This window comes from Crotalus tigris, unplaced genomic scaffold, assembly GCF_016545835.1.
Source record: "Crotalus tigris isolate CLP2741 ecotype Arizona unplaced genomic scaffold, ASM1654583v1 scf7180000019640.300790, whole genome shotgun sequence".
Taxonomy (NCBI): domain Eukaryota; kingdom Metazoa; phylum Chordata; class Lepidosauria; order Squamata; family Viperidae; genus Crotalus; species Crotalus tigris.
The window spans coordinates 142,697-154,421 of NW_024097634.1; positions in this window are offsets into that span (position 1 = coordinate 142,697).

Here is an 11,725-nt window from a genome sequence, read left to right on the forward strand (position 1 = left end):
ACATTCCAGCCTCATTGCTGAGACATGCATAGTAAAAGTCTGAAGAAGAGCAGCGGTCTTTATATCAGTATATTTTCTTTTTGTCCTAGAATAGGAGCAATGCACCTTCAGGATAGGCTTACACTCAACACAAAAAGTTCTAGGTACAGAGAAAACTGAAGCATATTCAGTTTGAGAAGGATTAACAGAACTACAAATATCCACTAAAATTCTTACATAACACTGAAAAAAATCTTACAAAACCACGGATATAATTTGAGGGAGGGGGAGTGTGATTTTAAAAAGGTTAAGAAATTGTAATTCAATCAAAATTACAACTGGAAAACAGAATGATCAGTTACCTAGACTTTCCTTCTCAAGCCTTCTATTAGGAGCCTCCTGCAGAAAAACATGTTCAGTCCACATCTGTTTTAACTTGGCAAACACTATTCTACGTAGGTTTAATTGGGGGATTCAGCCCTTCAGCGATCTCTTGTTCCAATGGTGAGTACCTTTAATTTAATTAATATTATAGATACAACAAAACAGAGGCATATAAAATGATGAAATTAAAAATGAAATCTATATTAACTGAACACAGTTGTCAAATTGTTGTATAAAATATCCCTGATATCCCTTACAAAATGTAATTCTATGAACAGTTGGAAGGGGAGGAAGAAGAGAATAGTAGTAAGGAAGAGCTAAATCCAAAAGCCAGGAAGACCAACAAAAGGAGCCAAAAGAAATAGAACGAGAGATAGAAAGTAAGGAAGAAAAAGGACAAAGGAAAGAAAGAGGAGTAGGCCTGAGAACAAGACAAACACACAAGTAGAACACACAAGTAGAATAATGGAAGAGGAGATTAGACTACTATCAATTAATGTTAATGGATTAAATGCACCCGCTAAAAGAAACCAAATATTAACAAAATTTGTAAAACAAGGTATAGATATAGCTTGTCTACAAGAAGTACACATAAAAGAGCAACATAGGAAATACTTGGAATTCCCGAAATTAGGAGTATTATATACAGCACTAGCGGAACAAAAACAGAGGGGAATAGTGGTCTATATTAGGAAAGAAATTAAAGCTAAACTGAAATACCAAGATACAGATGGAAGAGTGCTAATAATAGAATTACAAATTGAGCAGAAACCATGGCTGTTGGTGACAATTTATGCACCAAATGAGAATCAAAAAGAATTCTATAATAAATTACCCGAAAAACTTATAGAAATCAGACAGGGAAATGTTTGTATAGTGGGGGATTATAATGCAGTAGTGAATGTGAAAAAAGACTACCGTATATTAGTAATATGAAAAATAAAAAGAAACGGAAAATATTACCAAGGACATTCTTTGAGATGGCACATGAATTTAATTTATCTGATCAATGGAGGAAATGGAACCCCCCCAAAAAAGGAATATACTTTCTTCTCGAATCCACATAAATCCTGGTCTCGGTTAGATATGGCATGAATGAATGAAGAGGTAGGACGAGATATAGAAATAATGTCAAATACATGGGCCCACCATAATCCCCTGAAAATAGTTTGGAAAGGGCAGAAAAAAGTAAAGAGAAGGTAGACATTGAATTTCCACATTTTAAGGGAAAAAGAATTCATTATAAGTGTTATGTCCCGAGCCTTGCAAACGGCTCGGGCGTTTGCAGGCAGTCCCGGGCAGGTGCAAAGCTGCCCGGGACCAGACAGGCTGTCGCCAGCACCGTGCGCATGCGCGGGTGCTGGCGCGGGAAAAGTAACACATTTACCCGGGAAGCGTCTATATAAGAAGCTGGGAGGTTTGGGGAGCTGCTGAAGCCATCTACTTGTAAGCTGAACGCTGAATAAAGGAAACTGAGAACTTCAACTGCTTCTCGTGTCTGCTTCCCGCCAAGGACTCAACACTGGCGACGAAGGTGGGATGCCTTGCACTACCTGGAAAGGAAGAAGTGTAAGCTTACCCAAGGAGTCCTGAGCGGCGGAAAGGAACGGCGTCGACTCGGCAGCTGCCCGCCAATCCGGTGCGCATTCGGGGGTAGGCTGGCTGATAGACCCGTCTCCTGAAGATCTAAAGATGGCAAAAATCGGAAGGCTTTCGGAATTCGACGTCTCACATCCAGAGCGGTGGGAGTCATACGTAGCCAGGGTGGAGAACTACTTCAAGGCAAACCAAGTGAGGGAAGAGAGCTTGAAGGCTGCCACCCTGCTTTGTGTTTGCGGTCAAGACGCCTTCGACATCGCAGAAAACCTTGCAGCACCTGTTCCAGTAGAGTCTGTCAGCTACGCAGATCTGAAGAAGCTACTGAAAGAGCACTTCCACCCCAAGATGTCCGTCATCGCATGGCGCCACACCTTCGAGCAGAGGGATCAACGGCCCGGCGAGTCGGCCAAAGAATTCATCGCCGCATTACGGAAGGCCGCCAAGCACTGCGAGTTCAAAGACCTCGAAGAACGACTGAGGGACCGATTCGTGTGCGGGTTAAGGCATCGAGATCTACAACAGAGACTTTTCGCTAAAGAAGAACTGTCCTACCAAGATGCCTTAAGGGAAGTCACCGCAGGAGAAGCAGCAGGCGGCGCTATCAAGAACATGCGGCCGATCAGAAACAGTCCAGAGGTTGCATCCGTGCACCAGGAAGACGCCCAAAGGAGCTCCGAGGAGGATCCGGACGAGGAAGTCGACCGTCTCCACCCCACGACGGAAGAAAAACAGAAGGGAAGCTCTTCAGCTCCACTCAAGTGCATCGGCTGTGGAGGTCGCCACAGGAGAACCGACTGCAAGTTCCGCTCCGCTACCTGCCGGGCATGCGGCAAACAAGGACACATTGCAGCTGTGTGTCTGGGCCGACGAAAGGTACAACCTCAGGAAGAACCGCGCCTGAAAGGTACCAGATTCCCCAGCCAGAATAGGGTAGGGTTTTGCGCTTCGCGAAGAAGCATCCTTAGGACAGGCACACACAAGCCAATTAAGAAAAAGCTGTCACTCAAGGTGAAGCTACAAGGGGTTCCATTATCTATGGAACTAGACACAGGGTCTGCCTTTTCAATTATCTCCTTGCATACATTTAGGAAGATTTGTTCCGGTAGTGGAACTCAGGCCAAGTTAAGGCCTTCTGACATTGTGTTAACAGATTTTCAAAATTCAAGAGTGTGTGTTAAGGGGGAGGCCACCCTTAACGTGCAATACAAGAGTTTTGAAGGTCCACTAGACTTATTAGTAGTAGGGGGTGAACGAACGAGTCTCATAGGACTCGATTGGTTTGAGGCCCTGGGGATACACGTCACAGGACTCAACAGCTTACAAACACTCGACCTACAGGAAGTCTGCAAAGAATTTGCAGATGTTTTCAGCCCCCAGCTGGGCACATTCAAAGGACCCCCTGTGTCCTTAAAGCTAGACCCCACTGTCACTCCCATTAGAATTAAAGCAAGAAGGGTCCCTTTTGCTTTAAAGAGTAAAATTGACACTGAGTTAGACAAACTGATTCAACAGGGAATCCTAGAACCTGTTGATTCCAGTCCTTGGGAGACCCCCATTGTCACGCCTCTAAAGGCAAATGGGGACATTCGCATTTGTGCTGACTACAAATGCACTCTGAATAAGGCATTGCAGCAACATGCCTATCCTGTTCCTGTGGTCAGTCATATTCTGGCCTCCCTCAAGGGGGGGCGCGTTTTTGCAAAGCTTGACCTAGCTCAAGCGTATCAACAGCTGCCTGTTGATGATGATGCTGCTATAGCTCAGACTATTGTGACCCACAGGGGAGCCTTTAAGGTAAAAAGGCTGCAGTTTGGAGTGAATGTCGCTCCTGGGATTTTCCAAAGCGTAATGGAAAACACACTACGGGGTATACCAGGGGTTTGCCCCTACTTTGATGATGTCTTAATTGCAGGAGACTCCACACACATTCTAGCTGAAAGGCTAAGGGCTGTTCTGTTAAGATTCAGGAAGTCAGGCCTCAAGCTCAAAAAGACAAATGCAAGATTGGGGTGCCTTCTACTGAATTTCTGGGGTTCAAAATTGATGCTGCTGGGATTCACCCTGCTGAATCCAAACTGACAGCTATTTTAGAAGCACCTAGGCCAAAGTCCAAGGCCGAACTTCAGGCCTTCCTGAGCCTCCTGAATTTCTACAATTCTTTTCTTCCACATAAAGCTAGTGTAGCTGAGCCTCTTCACAGGCTACTAGACAAACAAGCAGTGTGGCAGTGGTCACAAACACATGAGGCTTGCTTTAACAAAGTCAAGGCCTTGCTCACTTCTAACAGTGTACTTGCACATTTCAACGAATCTCTTCCTGTGTGCATCGCATGTGATGCGTCCCCTTACGGGGTAGGAGCTGTCCTGAGCCACCTCAGGTCTGATGGAACTCAGGTTCCTGTTGCATATTACTCCAGAACATTGTCTTCTGCTGAGCGCAACTACGCTCAGATAGACAGGGAGGCTCTGGCTGTTGTCGCTGGAATTAAAAAATTCCACGATTTTCTCTATGGCAGGCATTTCACGGTCTTTACTGACCATAAGCCTCTGCTGGGACTGTTTACCACACGTAAGCAGACTCCCCAAATCATTTCCCCTAGAATGCTTAGGTGGTCTATTTTTCTGTCTGCATATGATTTTTCTTTACTCCACAAGCCTGGGAAAGAAATGGGCCATGCTGATGGCCTCAGTAGATTGCCTCTGCCAGTAGTAGAAGCTGACCCTGCGCCAGCTGTCAACATTCTATCAATCCAAGCCTTGCCCGAGCTCCCTCTTTGTGCCAGGGATGTTGCCGCTGAAACAGGTACAGATCACACACTTTCACGTGTCCGTTCCTGGGTTTTGTCCGGTTGGCCTGAGCACTGCCCTAGTCCTGAGTTTTAGAGTTTCTGGTCCAAAAGAAACGAGTTGTCCCTTTCTCTGGGTTGTCTGCTTTGGGGAAACAGAGTTGTCATTCCCTCCTCAATGAGGACTAGGGTCTTAGAATCCCTCCACGAGAGTCATCCTGGCATTGTTCGTATGAAGGCTCTTGCACGCAGCCACTTGTGGTGGCCTGTTTTAGATAAGGATATTGAGGCTAAGGTGCATGCATGCCACCTGTGCCAACGATCTCGCCCAGAGATGCCCCAAGCTCCCGTGCATAAATGGGAGGAAACGCAGTCCCCATGGTCTAGGGTGCACATTGACTACGCTGGGCCCTTTCAGGGCCAGTTCTTCTTGGTCCTTGTTGACAGCCATTCAAAATGGCTTGAGGTTGTACCTGTCTCTTCCACCACCACTGCAAAGACTATTCAGGTACTGAGGGGGATTTTTGCTGCACACGGGCTTCCAGATGTCATCGTGTCTGACAACGGCCCTCAATTCACTTCCTCCGAATTCCAAGCTTTCTTACAGGCTAACATGATTCGTCATGCCACGTCTGCACCCTTCCACCCGTCCACCAACGGTATGGCTGAACGTATGGTGCGCATCACAAAGGACACCTTGAAAAGACTCACCTACGGGGACTGGCATCACAGGTTGGCCGACTTTCTCCTTTCTTATCGCACCACACCGTCCACTTCTACAGGGAGAAGCCCAGCTGAACTTCTCTGGGGGCGTCAACTTACTACTAAACTTGACCGGTTGCATCCGGATAGACTGCCTTCATCTACCTCACATCCTAGGGCACCTAGACAACTACTTGTGGGTGCCCCGGTTTGGGCTCGCAATTACGGGCCTGGTCATACCTGGGTACCCGCTTCTATTTCCAGGGTCACAGGTCCTCTCTCCTACGAGGTTGCCCTGGACAACAGTCGTATCCTGCGTCGGCACATCGACCAACTCCGCCCTAGGTGGGACTTTTCAGATGAGACTCCTGGGTCTTTTCCAGGGGGGGAGGGGGACCCTTTGGAGCAAAGGGAAGGGCACGAGCTGCTGCCCATCTCCACGGATGGAGCCACAAACGGCCCATCCCAGGGTTCCGCAATTGCTCCAAAAAGGAATTCATGGAGCTTACCCACACAACAGGCACTCACGCCTACTCCAGCCAGGGAGTCACCCCGGGGGCATACTCACCTTCCACACACATCACACAGCACTCCAGTCACGGAGGATACCCGGGGGCATCCCAACAAATCATTCCCCGCAAGAGAGCTGGCACACAATCCCCAAGGTTGGCCTGACCTTACCCCAAATTCTACAGGGGGTCAAACATACAGGGAGGTGGTCGAGGAACCAAGTCCCGACTACAACACCTCTAGCCCAAATCAGGGAGTAACTGAGTTTTGGGAAAGTACAGGAACCCACACAAGCCCGGACACAGAACGGGGTTCAGGGAATGGTCAGCCTCCTGACAGGTCTTGGACGGACCTAGGAGGTTCAACAGAGATGCCCAGCAGTGGCTATCACTTCAAGGGGCCCGAGGGTCTACAGCTAGGCAGGTCAACCAGGTCACAAAGTGACAGAAGCCCTGGCCTGACGAGCCCGGTGGGCAAGCAAGCAGGCCAGGCATTGGGGCACAGTCCTTGGAAGGCACCAAGGCAAAATAAGGAGAACAGGCTCACATCTCCCTCCAGTCAGGGAACTCATGCTAGTAACCCAGAGCTGAGAAGGTCACAGAGAGCAAAGAAGTCTCCTAAATACTTAGAGGATTACATAACATTGCTGGCTAAACAAAAGCCAGGTAACGATAGGAGCACTGAGAAGCAGAACACTGCATAAAATAAATGTTTATATGTTGGTAGTAGTTTTAGCCCGGGGGAAAGGGGTGTTATGTCCCGAGCCTTGCAAACGGCTCGGGCGTTTGCAGGCAGTCCCGGGCAGGTGCAAAGCTGCCCGGGACCAGACAGGCTGTCGCCAGCGCCGTGCGCATGCGCGGATGCTGGCGCGGGAAAAGTAACACATTTACCCGGGAAGCGTCTATATAAGAAGCTGGGAGGTTTTGGGAGCTGCTGAAGCCATCTACTTGTAAGCTGAACGCTGAATAAAGGAAACTGAGAACTTCAACTGCTTCTCGTGTCTGCTTCCCGCCAAGGACTCAACAATAAGGATTAGAAAAGAAATGGAATTATTTTTTAAAGAAAATACAAAACAACAAACATCATTACAAATTATTTGGGATACTGCTAAAGCATATTTGAGAGGTAGCAATAGCTTATACAGCAAAAAAGAATAAGGTGAAAAGGCAAATGCAAAACATACTTCAGGAGGAGATTAAAAAATTAGAATCTAAATTACAAAGGGAGCCCCAGGATGAAATGATTAAAATGGAAATGGTTTTGGCTAAACATAAACTAAACATGATAGATCAAGAGGAAATGGGAAGAGAATTGAAAATAGCAAAACAAAATTTTTTTGAACATGCAAACAAGGCTGGGAGGTGGCTCGCTTATAAATTAAAAAAAGAGAAGGAAAAAAGATTCATTCAGGAACTACACGACGAAAATGGAGAGTTGCAATATAAAAAGAAATAATTCAGAATTATTCTGAGTTATTACATAAAAAAGAGGAAATAGAAGTGGAGAATATAAAACAATACTTAAAGGTTAATGGCTTGCCAGAATTAAAAGAAGGACAGAGAGAAATATTGAATAAGGGAATAACAGCTTTGGAATTAAGAACCGCAGTGCAAAAACAAAAAAATAATAAAACCCCGGAGCCAGATGGACTTCCAGGGGAGGTATATAAGACTTTTTATGAGGATTTTGAAATGATATTATTAGAAGTGTACAATGACGTGTTGGAGAAAGCCAAATTATCAGACTCCTGGACAGAAGCTAATATATCCCTTATCCCAAAAGAAGATACAGACCCCAAACAGATAAAAAATTATGGGCCAATATTGTTGAACACGGACTACAAAATTTTTACCACTATAATTGCAGAAAGATTGAAATTAATATTAAGTGATATAATACATTCAGATCAAAATGGTTTTTTACCCACAAGACAAATTAGGAATAATACAAGAACAGTGTTAAATGTCTTAGAATATTATGAAGCACACCCTGAAAAACAGGTGGCGCTAATATTTTTAGATGCCCAGAAAGCATTCGACAATCTTAATTGGCAGTTTTATGTTCCAACAGATTGAGGATATGAGATTTGGAGGGAAGTTCGAGAAAATGATAAAGGCAATATATAAGATACAAAAGGCTAGAGTGATAATTAATGGAGATAATACAAAGAGTTTTGAAATAAATAAAGGAGTAAGACAGGGATGTCCAATGTTGCCTATACTTTTTATTTTGACTTTAGAAGTGCTATTATCTCAAATTAGAATTAATAAAGAGATAAAAGGATTACAGGTCAAGACAGAAGAATATAAGATGCAGGCATTTGCGGATGATATGGGTTTTTTATAGAGGAACCACTAGAGAGAGGAAATATCCTAATGAACAAAATAGAAAAATATGCAACAGTGGCAGGACTAAAAATTAATAGGGAAAAGACTAAAATCTTAGTAAAAAAATCTAACTGAAAACAGAAAAGGAAACTAGAAGAGGATTTGGGACTGCAAATTGTAAAAAAGATTAAATACTTAGGAATTTGGCTTACTATAAGATGTTCTTCAATAAAAGAGGACAACTACAAAAAATTGATATTACAAATGAAAAAAGATTTAGAGGTTTGGGGAAAATTACAATTATCATTATTAGGAAGGATCTCTGTGATTAAAATCAATATATTACCAAAATTATTATATTTATTTCAGACAGTCCCAATAAAATTAGAGAATTTTTTTTGAAGAATTAGACAAAATGACTAACAAATTTATTTGGTTGGGTAAAAAAGCACGAATAAATATCAAAATATTACAAGATAGTAGAAGTAGAGGCGGCTTTGGGTTCCCAAAATGGGAAATTTATTACCAAGCAGCTGGGTTACTTTGGATTAGGGATTGGATAAACCTAGATAATAAAAGGGTTCTAATGATTGAAGGACATGATTTGCAGGCCGGTTGACATGCCTTCTTATGGGGACAATACAAGAAGACACATACATATTTCTACAGGCACCAGATAAGAGATGCACTGATTTGGACGTGGGAAAAGGTTAAAAAGAGACACTATATGAAAATCCCAAATTGGGTCTCACCGATGGAGGCAACGATTCACCCAAATACATTGGATAAAAAAAAGATGATAAGATACAAAGAATTATTAGATAACCAAGGAAATCTCAAATCAAGGGAAGAATTAAAAGAACAGGGAATAAGTAGAGATTGGTGGCCATACCTACAGATACAGTCAAAATATATTAAAGACATGGAAGAATATGGAATAAATTGGGTACCACAGCAATTGGATAAAATATTAACAGGTAAGGAAGGAAATTTTTTTAACAAAAACCTATAAATACTTACTAGAGGTAGAATTGTAAGAAGAAATAGTAAAAGGCCCAATGATAGCATGGGCATGAAATGTGGGCCGAAATATAGAATTAGAAGAATGGGAAAGAGTATGGAATAAAAATTGTAAATTAACATTGTCAACCGCATATAAGGAAAATCAATATAAAATGTTTTATAGATGGCATTTAACACTGGCAAGATTGGCTAAGATGTATAAAAATATGAATCTGGATTGTTGGAAGTGCAAAAACAAGGAGGGAACATTCTACCATATGTGGTGGCAATGCCCCAAAGCAAGGATTTATTGGGAACAGATAAGGAGATGGATACAGGAGATAACAAATGAACAAATTGAACTTAAACCCGAATTATTTTTATTAGCTATAATTAACTCAAAGATAAAAAAAACAACTCCAATACAACATTGTACACATAATAACAGCGGCACGCATTGTGTACGCGCAATGTTGGAAAAGTGAAAATATACCAACAAATGAGATGATTATTCACAGGATACTAGAATGCACAGAGATATACAAGCTTACTCTAGAAATAAAAGACAAGGAAACAACAGAATTTTACAAGATATGGAATAAATGCTGTGTTTGGTTAGAACAGAGAAATAAAAATGTATGAAAATTAATGTAAATAATTGTAAATAATATGTAAGAGATATATAACATAGTACTGTTAAGAAAAAATGTATTTTATTTTTGTTTGTTGTAAAGTGAAAAAGGAAAAATAAAATATAAAAAAACAAAAACAAGATGTAATAAGAGAATTGTAGTAAATTATTGTTAATATTATATGAACCAATAAGTAGGAAAGAAGAGAAAGAAGTTTTATTTATTAGCTGAAATACATAGTTATTAAAGAATTGGAAAAGAGTAAAGGAGGAAGACAAAAGGAGAGCTGCAAATAAAATTTCAAGTTTAACCTTTCCTTGTAGGCAGACATGATTAAACAAGATTTTAATTAGGATGAGACTGAAAAAACAATGCTCAGGCACATTAGTTGAACATGGAAAACTTTTAAGATCTCCCCTCCCTCCCCAAGAGGGGGGGCAGAACTTGATGCTGATTTAGTCTGAAAGACAGTAACTGACCCACACTCAATCAGCTGGTTTCTGTACCTAAGGCAGTGTTTCTCAACCTTGACAATTTTAAGGCATGTGGACTTCAACTCCCAGAATTCCACAGCCAGCATTGTGGGAGTTGAAGTCCACATGCCTTAAAATTGTCAAGGTTGAGAAACACTGGCCTAAGGGATCATTAGAACCTGGCTCTCTAAGCTCCTGCTCCAATAGCCTAGCCACTGTGCCATCCAGTAGACTTTGGCTCCTGCATCATGCAACAGATAAAGCAAAATCATTTATAACATAAACCAGTATCACAATAAAACAGGATAACAAAAAAAAAATAAGATAGCTCCTGATCCAATACAATAATCTTCTTTTGCAATTTCAGTCATATATAAATTGGCCCAGTGAGAGTGGAATTCCAGCAACACTGTTTTACCCTGAAGGATTTTATCAGCTTTCAATAAATCAGTTCCAGACATATCCACAGACTTCCCACAGTCTTCTCATTTAGAGATTCTATTTTCAGCTGGAGATAATCTAGCAGTTAGTGTTTATAGTGTCTTTAATCTCTTTTATGTCACCTCCAAAAGAGTGGCCATCATATTTTTTTCACTAGCTGCTGCAATCTTGCCTTGAAGCCTAGCCATTGGGGAGAAAGGCACTCAACCTGGGGAAGGCAAGTCTATCTTCTGTCCACAGTTCTGTAGTCAAAATTCAAACATGTAGCAAGTATCACAAGGCTTCCCAGGACAAGGGAGGGAAGGATTCCCAAAAGAAAAGGGGAATTGTTTTCAATTCATGTTCTTGAAGCCTATAACTGGAGCTCTTCGCTGAAAGTAATTGTCTGCACATCCTTCACTCTGTGCCATAGCATGCTGCTTATAGAGCAATTAGCAAACTTGCTGACTGCAGCAAGCTCGCTGGCAAGGCTTAAAATTAACATTATTTATATAGCACAATCAGTGGACATGACACTTTGTGGAACAATAACAAGTACAAAACAATATTCGGTTACACCCTTGAGTAGTCAGGCTGATGGGAAGTGATGGGAATTGTAAAATGAGATATCTAAAAGATGGGCATGAAAGAAGTCAAATGAGAGGATTGATACAGAAGGTGAGAAAGATCAAGAAGCCCAAAGAAAAGGACACAGAGATGTAGGGTTAAGGGAGCAATTAGGACCAAGGAAGGCAGAGAGAGCAGCATCGGTTTGGATATAAATAGAGCAAAGTGATGCTCAAACTGTCCTCTATTTTACACCACCCATATTCCTGCCTAATCTAACATTTGGGGGGGGGGAATTCTTTCAAACTATATTAAATAATGAAATAACAAGTTGCTAGCATCTTT